Raw genomic sequence first — 8,205 nt, forward strand, 5'->3', positions numbered from 1 at the left:
CCAGGGGAAGCCTGGGGTGGGGTGTGTGTGTGTGTGGGGGGGTGGTGAGTGTGGTGAGGGTAGCACAGGTGCAAGCTCCATCTCGCCAGGGACAAAGTGGCATCAGCCCGTGAAATGCTGACACCGGGACCTCTGCCCTTCCAACTGAATTCAGTCCCAAGGACGCTCTCTGGGCCCCACGTGCTTCCCAAAGGCTTTGGTAAGTGCCAGTGATGGTGGTGGCGGTGGGTAGAGCGAGAGCGGCCACGGCACCGCTGACATGGGGAGGTGGGGGGGTGGGCATGGCTGTGGCGGGGCTGGAGGGGATGCCGTCGGCAGTCTTGGGGACTCCGTGATGGGAATGACGATTCTATAGGTGGCGATGGCTGAGGTGCTGGTGGCTGTGGTGGGGTAAGCGAGGGGTGGCGATCCTTATAGTGACATGGTGGTGGGGGCGATGGTAACTTTGGAGGAAGGACCCAGAAACAGGGGTGTGGACACAACCTACAGGAGTGGGGTGGGGAGATGGAGTGGACACCAGAGGAGGAGGTGAGTCCCGCTGGGGATGGCCGGGCCCAGCTGACTTGAACGGAGTGATCTGCCTGTCGCAGGGGCTGTGTGCTGAGGTGCAGGGGGCTAACAGTAGGTAGAGGGCCACCGATTGGGCAGCACAGGGGTGTTTCAGCCCCTTATGGCATGAAAGGTGTGAAGGCGAAGCTCAGATCCCAGAGGAACAGCTCAGCTGGAATGAGGACCCCCAGCAGGGAGCCAGAGGTGACTGAGGGTAAGCAGCAATTTCAAAGGCCAGTGGTGTAGACGCCGGTCTGAAAGTGGGGTGAAAATGTTCCTTGGGCTGGGGGACTTGCCGTATATAGGGCCGGGCATCCCCGATAGCTCCTACCCCGGTGCTCTGGGTTTCACCAGGCTTTGTGCCCTTCGCTACTCCAGAGAAGCTTGCTGTCAAGGTCAGGTCCGCCGTCAAGGACCTGGGTGTCTCCTTGCTGCCCCAAAGACTCCGAACCCAGGGTCCTAGCAGCTGAGGGTGCTACACAGTGTGTGAAAGCCCCAGACTCCTGCCAGGTAGAGTGCCTGGGCTCACATCTGGTTTTGCTTTCGTGGTACTGCCCTGTGGGGAAGGGCTCAGGCTGTGCAGGCCAACAGCCCACGGTTCACATCCAAGACCTGTCCCTTCCTACATGTGTGATCTTGGGTAACGTCCTTGACGTGGGCAAGACTGTCTCCTCTCCTGCAAAACGGGGATGGCGCTACCAGCATCCCAGGTTGCTGTGAGGGTCGGGCGGCAGACCCCGAGGTGGCCCCAGTGATGCCACCCTCTTGGAACTCGGGTCCTCGCACCGTCTCCTCCCCTTGGGCAGGACCTGTGCTGGCTTATGACCAATAGAACCATCTTACGGGGAAACCCAGGGGGGCACTCAGGGGTTGAGAGTCTGCCTTCAGCTCAGGGTGTGACCCCGGGGTCCTGGGATCCAGTCCCGCATTGGACTCCCTGCAGGGAGCCTGCTTCTCCCTCTCCCTGTGTCTCTGCCTCTCTCTCGGTGTCTCATGAATAAATACATAGAATTTTTTTTTTTTAAGTAGAACCATCTTTTGTAATATAACCTTACAAGGGACATCCCGACACCCTTGCCATAGTCTTTGGTTGGAAGCAACAGTTGCTTCATCGAAGTCAACAAGGGAGATAGTCTCAGAGCCACACGGGAGGGGTTTGCGGGGGGGCAAGAGGCGAGGCATGTGGTCAGTGCCTGCCATCCAGGCTGCCAGGTGGCCCCCCCCCACGCAGCCCAACCTTGTCTCCCCCTTCTCTGAGGCCCTGCCTCCCGAGGCTCTCCAGAGGCCACCGTACCCAGAAACAGGAGGCCTCCGGGTGGCCCTGCGACAAGCCTCAATGCCCACGCTCCGAAACAGCACCTCGGGGGGACCAGTGTCGGGCTTAGGGTGACTCTGTAAATCAGAGCATTTTGATGCATAAAATCTGGAAACGCAAGTCTATGAATTGTAATCGAGCATGACGAAATCTCATCAGCAGAAGTAAATATGAAATTCAAGATGACAGGGAGATGCAGAGATGCGCCCCTGAGTACCCCCCGTCCCCCAGACCCCCAGCCCTCCCGGCGCCGGCTCGTAGCGCCACCCCCACATTTACTCTCACACACAACAGATTAACCCCGGGGCCCTGTGGTGGCCCTGTGGCGTCTTCCCCTTTCTGTCCCACGGGGAGCTGGGTCGCTCTCCTGCTCTGGGCGCCTGCGACAGGAGCCAGCTTGCCTTTGCTGTTCCTTTGAGCCTGGACCCCAGGTTGGGAGAGAGCCAGTGACACTGGGCGCTGACTCACGGAACCCTCTGTGTCACTGCCTTTCCCTCCCTGCCTAGAGCTGTGTCACCTGAATTCGAGTCCCAGCTATGCTCTTTGCCAGCTTTGTGACCTTGGGCAAGTTCCCGGACCTTTCTCTACCTCAGGTTCTTCATCTGTAGGATGGGGACAATTGAGGCACCAACTTACGGGGTTGTTGTGAGGGATCCAAACAAGATATTTAGAACAGCACCTGGCGCTTAGGACAAACCTGTGCCAGCGACAAGTGCCTTCGTCATCTTTCTGGTTTGTGATGTAGCCACAGCTTTGAAGGTCTCAGGGAGGGTAAGCGTTTGGCCTTGGGTCGCAGCTCATAAGCCGTCGGTCTGAGATCCCAGATCTGTTGCTTTGACGAAGTTTGTCCTGACCACTGCACCGTGTCCTCAGTTCCCCGATTGCAGACTGTGGGCTCTGGTCTGCACCCTCAGTTTGGAGGGACACGCCCCCACCTTGTCAGCATCTACTTGTTTTGCGAACCTGGGGTCTCGGCCAGGTTCGTCACCTACCTGCCTTTGGGCTGAGACCCCTGCCTCCTTGGGCCGCTGGACTGTCTCCACGGGCCTCCTGTTCCTCCTCCCAGAGGGCCCATCCCGACCAGGATGGGCTCCTGTGCTGTGGCAGCCTCTAATCCTTACTGTCACCCTCCATGAGGTTGCCCCAAGCACTGTGTGCTTCCCAAGTGTGTTCTGCTGACTGTATTTGGGGGAAACATGCATGTGGATCAATAAACTCGGGCAGTGCTGATTTAAACCAAGGCAGGTGGGTTTGCTTCTTGCAGGCCTTGTCAGAGCCTTTACTGTGCTAATCTGAAACATCAGATTCCAGGAGGGGGCTGGTGGGGGGGGGGAGGCAGAGTTTCACAAACTTACTTGGCCATTGGCAACTTTCTAGCCACCACCGACCCTGGCCCCAGCATCTCCTTGGGCTAATATTCCTTTTAGATAATGTTTGTATAAGACTATGAGGCCCATTGCCTGACAGTAGGGCCATCGGGTCCCAAGCAGGACCCCCGGTTGGGGGTAGGCAGAGCTGTCTTGGCTTTCTGACCTCCTTTTGGAAAGAAGAGTGACTGTAAGCACACAGCAGGTTGTGGAGGGGATGCGCCAGGGGTGGCCCCCCTCAGGGAACAGGAGTGGCATCCGTCTGTAGAAGGGCTGACCCCGTTTCAGAAGTGAGTCACCAGCGTGTGTGCGTGTGCACGCTCAGACATGCCTGTTTGTGAGCCACTTACGGTGGTGACTCGGGACCTCCAAGACCTGACACCGTCAGGGGCAGATACTATAGACCCCACCTCGGGAAGCTCCTCCTCCTGAGGTCCTGGTGCTGAGGAAGTCCTTGGGCCATTGGAGGAAGCGGTCATAGCATTGAAGGGGCTCCTGACCCTCGCTGGAGGGATCTGCACCTTCCTCGGGCACAGAACAGCCCCCAGAAGAAGCCCGTTCATGGAGACACACGTAGACATGCACCCTGCACAGTCAGTGGGCACACGAAGCTTAACCTGTGCATACACAGGTACACCCGATGGTACGCGGAACCCTAAGATGGCCTCCCGGGGTCCAGCCCTCTGGGGCACCAGCTCTGTGTGATCTCCACCTCTTAAGTATGTGTGAGGCCTGTGCATATGGTGGGGTGTTGCACCCTGTGACGAGGTCACGTTTTATGGCACCAGTGAAGGGATTTTCCAGATGTGATTAAGGTCCCTAATCAGTTGACTGTGAGTTAATTCAAAAGGTGGGCCTGGGTGGGCCTGACCTAATCAGGCAAGCCCTTCAATGAAGGTCTAGAGGTAAGAGAGAGATTCTTCTGCTGACCTTGCACAAATCACACTACTGTGAGCTCTACGGCTGTAAGGAAAGACATTCTGCCGACAACCACGTGAACTTGGAAGAGGACTTTCAATCTCAGGTGAAATTGCAGCCCCGGCCAGCGCCTCGTTGCGGCCTTGTGAGACCCTCTGCAGAGGATCAGTGAGCTGTGCCTGAATTCCCAACCCCTGGAAAGGATGAGATAACAATCGGGGGATGTTTTAAGCCAACGAGTTTGTGGTGATTTGTGGCATTGCTGTGTGGCATACGGGATTAATGCGCTCACACTCCATCCAGTGAAGGGACGCACATTGACCCCGAAACATCCGTATGTCGTCAGACTCACGTATACCCGGACACATAAATGTTCACACTTCTCCACTTTCAGGTACACTGTGCTCACAGGCATTACAAAGGTATTTGTATCCACACACGCATAAACGTGCGTAAGTGCATACACATTCTTAGTACACGCACGCTGCACGTCTGCACCCGCGAACATAGATGCAGGCATGTGAGCCACCTACACATCCGCATCACATACGCACACACACGCCCGTCAAGAGCGTTATAAAAATACTTTCTATGTACCAGCCACCGGTCTAAGTTCTTCATACATGTGAACCCGCCTAATTGATACCTGCGTAGACACACAGAAGCCCATGGACGCAGATCTCTCTACCACAGAGCTTCTGTAAAATACCACACCACTGTGTGCTACCGGGGCGCAAGCGGAGGGCACACTTAGCTGGAGCAGTTTCTCAGGGAGTGTCCGATGCGATATTTTCCCTCTCCCTACTGCCTGGCAGGTAAGTTAAATCCCTTCATTCCTGGGGACGCTTGGGTAGCTCAGGTGTTGAGCATCTGCCTTCGGCTCAGGGCGTGATCCTGGGATCCCGGGATAGAGTCCCACATCGGGCTCCCTCCATGGAGCCTGTTTCTCCCTCTGCCTGTGTCTCTGCCTCTCTCTCATGGTGTCTCTCGTGAATAAATAAATAAAATCTTAAAAAAAAAAAAATCCCTTTATTCCTTTTCCCGGCTGGAGGAGGGGCGCAGAAGTCACCCTCCTGTTCCCACTAGGTGGTGCTAGACTAGCATCTTTGGGTTTGATGGGCAGTCCTGGCAGGCTCTGGGGAGCCGAGCGTACATCTTGGTTGAGGAAAGACAGACAGGAGAAAGAAAAAAACTTCTCCTGGCCACAACAGCCTCATCTCCATATCTGTTCCCTTTCTGTCCAAGATAATCCAGTAGGTCCCTGGCGCCCTGGGTGACCTTTGGGGCCCTTGCAGCCGGAGGCTTGGGTGACTGCTGGGAGGTCTTGGCCTTGCCTACCATCCTGCTGAGGACAACCAGACACCCAAGCCCCTGGTCATCTCTCACCTCAAGACTCTAGTCATTTATTGAACAAACCCTATGCACCATTTACTGTCACCTAGATACTGTCCTGAGTTCTTTCAAGTATTAACTCATGTAATCCTCATAGCAACTCTATGCGGTAGGTACTCTTATCCTTGCCATTTACAGACGAGGAAACAGAGGCACAGAGACGTTATATAACTTGCCCAGGCTCACACAGCTAGCAAATCGTGGGAAGAAAGGAGAGAGGGCCAGGAATCTTCACCCCATTTTAGAAATGGACAAGCCTGATGGTCAAACAGTTGGTGGAGGAGCCTGAACTTGAACTCAGAATTCAAACCCAGGACTCGGCTTTTCTTCCTGGACTGTGGGTTGCATGAAGATGAAAGCTGAGGCTGTATCTGAGTGGGGTGCTGTGACAGGAGCAGAAGAAAGCTTTCCTTACAGGCCCCAGTGACCCCCCCACTAGGGCTCTGGCATCCAGGAGGCAACTTCCTGACTGAGAAGGGCTCTCTTTAGGAATTTCACGTGGCTTGTACACAAAAGCATGAAAGGTAAGGCCAGTTCCCAGCTGAAGCCCGGCCGCGGGTGAGTCTATAGACTCAGACGCTGGAACGGGCCTTTTACAAGATACACAACCCATTCTACACTCAATTGCGTCCCATAAATCAGGTTAACCTTTTCAATGCAGCTCAGAGAAAATTAATTACTCATATCGGAGCACATGACCTTTTTCCTGGGCAGGATGAGCCGAGCTGCTCCTAAGTACTGGGCATCCTGTTCTCTTCACTGCAGCATCCTGGCCATTAGGGATCCACCAGCCGCCCAAGCATCCAACCACGGACAGCCAGTCACCTACGTGCTTCCCGGGGTGACCACGTAGGGCTACTCAGTGCCCATCCTGGTAGCTGGGTCCTTCACATTGACCTGTTGGGGCCAATGATGGGCAAGGAGAACCACCCCAAACCTCCTTGCAAGTCCTTGCTTGGCTGGGCAGGGAGAGGGAAGAAAGGAAGGAAGGAAGGAAGGAAGGAAGGAAGGAAGGAAGGAAGGAAGGGAGAAGAATTTACGGATTCTATATTCTTTGCTGGGGAGAGTTTTTCTAGCCAAAGAGAACCCCCCGGTAGGATCAGATGGTAAGTGTCCCACTCAGGGAATACCCCAGGCCTTACCGCATACTCTGACAGGCCAACCAGCTCGTCAACATCATACCAGTTGACCATCTGACCATCCAAGCAACCCAAACCAACAATCCAAGCGACGACCCATTCACCACCCACCTAACCAACCAGTAGACAACCATGCAAAATTCAGTTTGTACTGAATTCTTACTTTGTGCGGCCCCAGGGTATGCAGGTGAAAAAGAGGACACCAGTCCTGCCCTCCAGAGGCTTATGGTCTCATTGGAGATACAAGACTTGAAGCAGGGAACAAGGCAGCACAGGACTATTGAGTATGTATGTGAGGATGGGCTCTGGATGAATCTTGGAGCTTTCTGTTCTTGTAGGAGTTGGTGAGTGTGTTTATTTTTTTTTTTAGTGCTTGCAATTATCAACTGCTGGCAACAGGGGGCAGGCCGCTCCTTGTCCAAAAAATGGGTATAACAAGACCCACCTTACAGGGAGGCTGTGAGAATGAGTGAGATGGTGGCTGCAGAGTGCTGGGCACAGTACCCAGCATAGAGTAAGTGCTCATTAAATATCAGCTATAATTCTTACTGTCAGCTTCCACTATGATTTCCAGCATACCGGTGATTCCAGTTCCTTTTTTTTTTTTTTTAAAGATTTTATTTATTTATTTATTCATGAGAGACACAGAGAGGCAGAGACAAAGGCAGAGGGAGAAGCAGGCTCCCAGTGGAGAGCCCGATGTGGGACTCGATCTCAGGACCCCAGGATCATGCCCAGAGCCAAAGGCAGACAGATGCTCAACTGCTGAGCCACCCAAGTGGTCCCTCCAGTGACCCCAGTTTTTAACCTGAGGCTGGAGAGATCATGTGCGTTGGGGATACACTGAATGTGTGTGCCAACCAGCTTGCCTTTAGGGATTCTGAGACCAGGAGGCCTTCGTTATGTTTTGGAGCTAAAATGGTGGAGGGGCCCCGACTGATGTGTTTGTGCTCCTGACCATGGGCAGGACCCAGAGTCTCTCACTGTCCTTGCTTCAGTCAAAGGAAGGACATTCAGTGAGGCCCCTGGTGGTTCAGTTGGTTATGCATCTGATTCTTGGTTTCAGCTCAGGTTGTGATTCTGGGGTCCTGGGATCAAGCCCCTCATCGGGCTTTCTGCTCAGCATGGAGTCTGATTCTCCCTCCCTCTGCCCCTCCTCCCGCTTGCACACACACACTTTCTTTCTAAAATAAATAATTTTTTTTTTTAAAGGAAGGACATTGGGTGATTGGGTTGTGAATGCAAGAAGCCTTACTTCCCATTCCCCCTACCCCTGCCCCTGCAGCTCAGTGTTCCGGGTGCTGCCAAAAGGATCCCCCTCCCAGGGGGCACACTGGTGTCCATACATGCACCGCTCTCTGAGGCCCCCAATCTGGGCGAGTCCTTAGATGGTGACGTCAGGAGGGTGGGGCCAGGATGAGTGGAGGCCAGAATGAAGCCAGGAAGAGGTGACTCTGGCAGCAGAGGCTCGGTGGGGTGGAGGTGACCATTGCATAGAGGGGCAGGCGGGAGAGTGAGGCTGCTG

The sequence above is a fragment of the Vulpes lagopus genome, chromosome 23, assembly GCF_018345385.1.
Source record: "Vulpes lagopus strain Blue_001 chromosome 23, ASM1834538v1, whole genome shotgun sequence".
Taxonomy (NCBI): Eukaryota; Metazoa; Chordata; class Mammalia; order Carnivora; family Canidae; genus Vulpes; species Vulpes lagopus.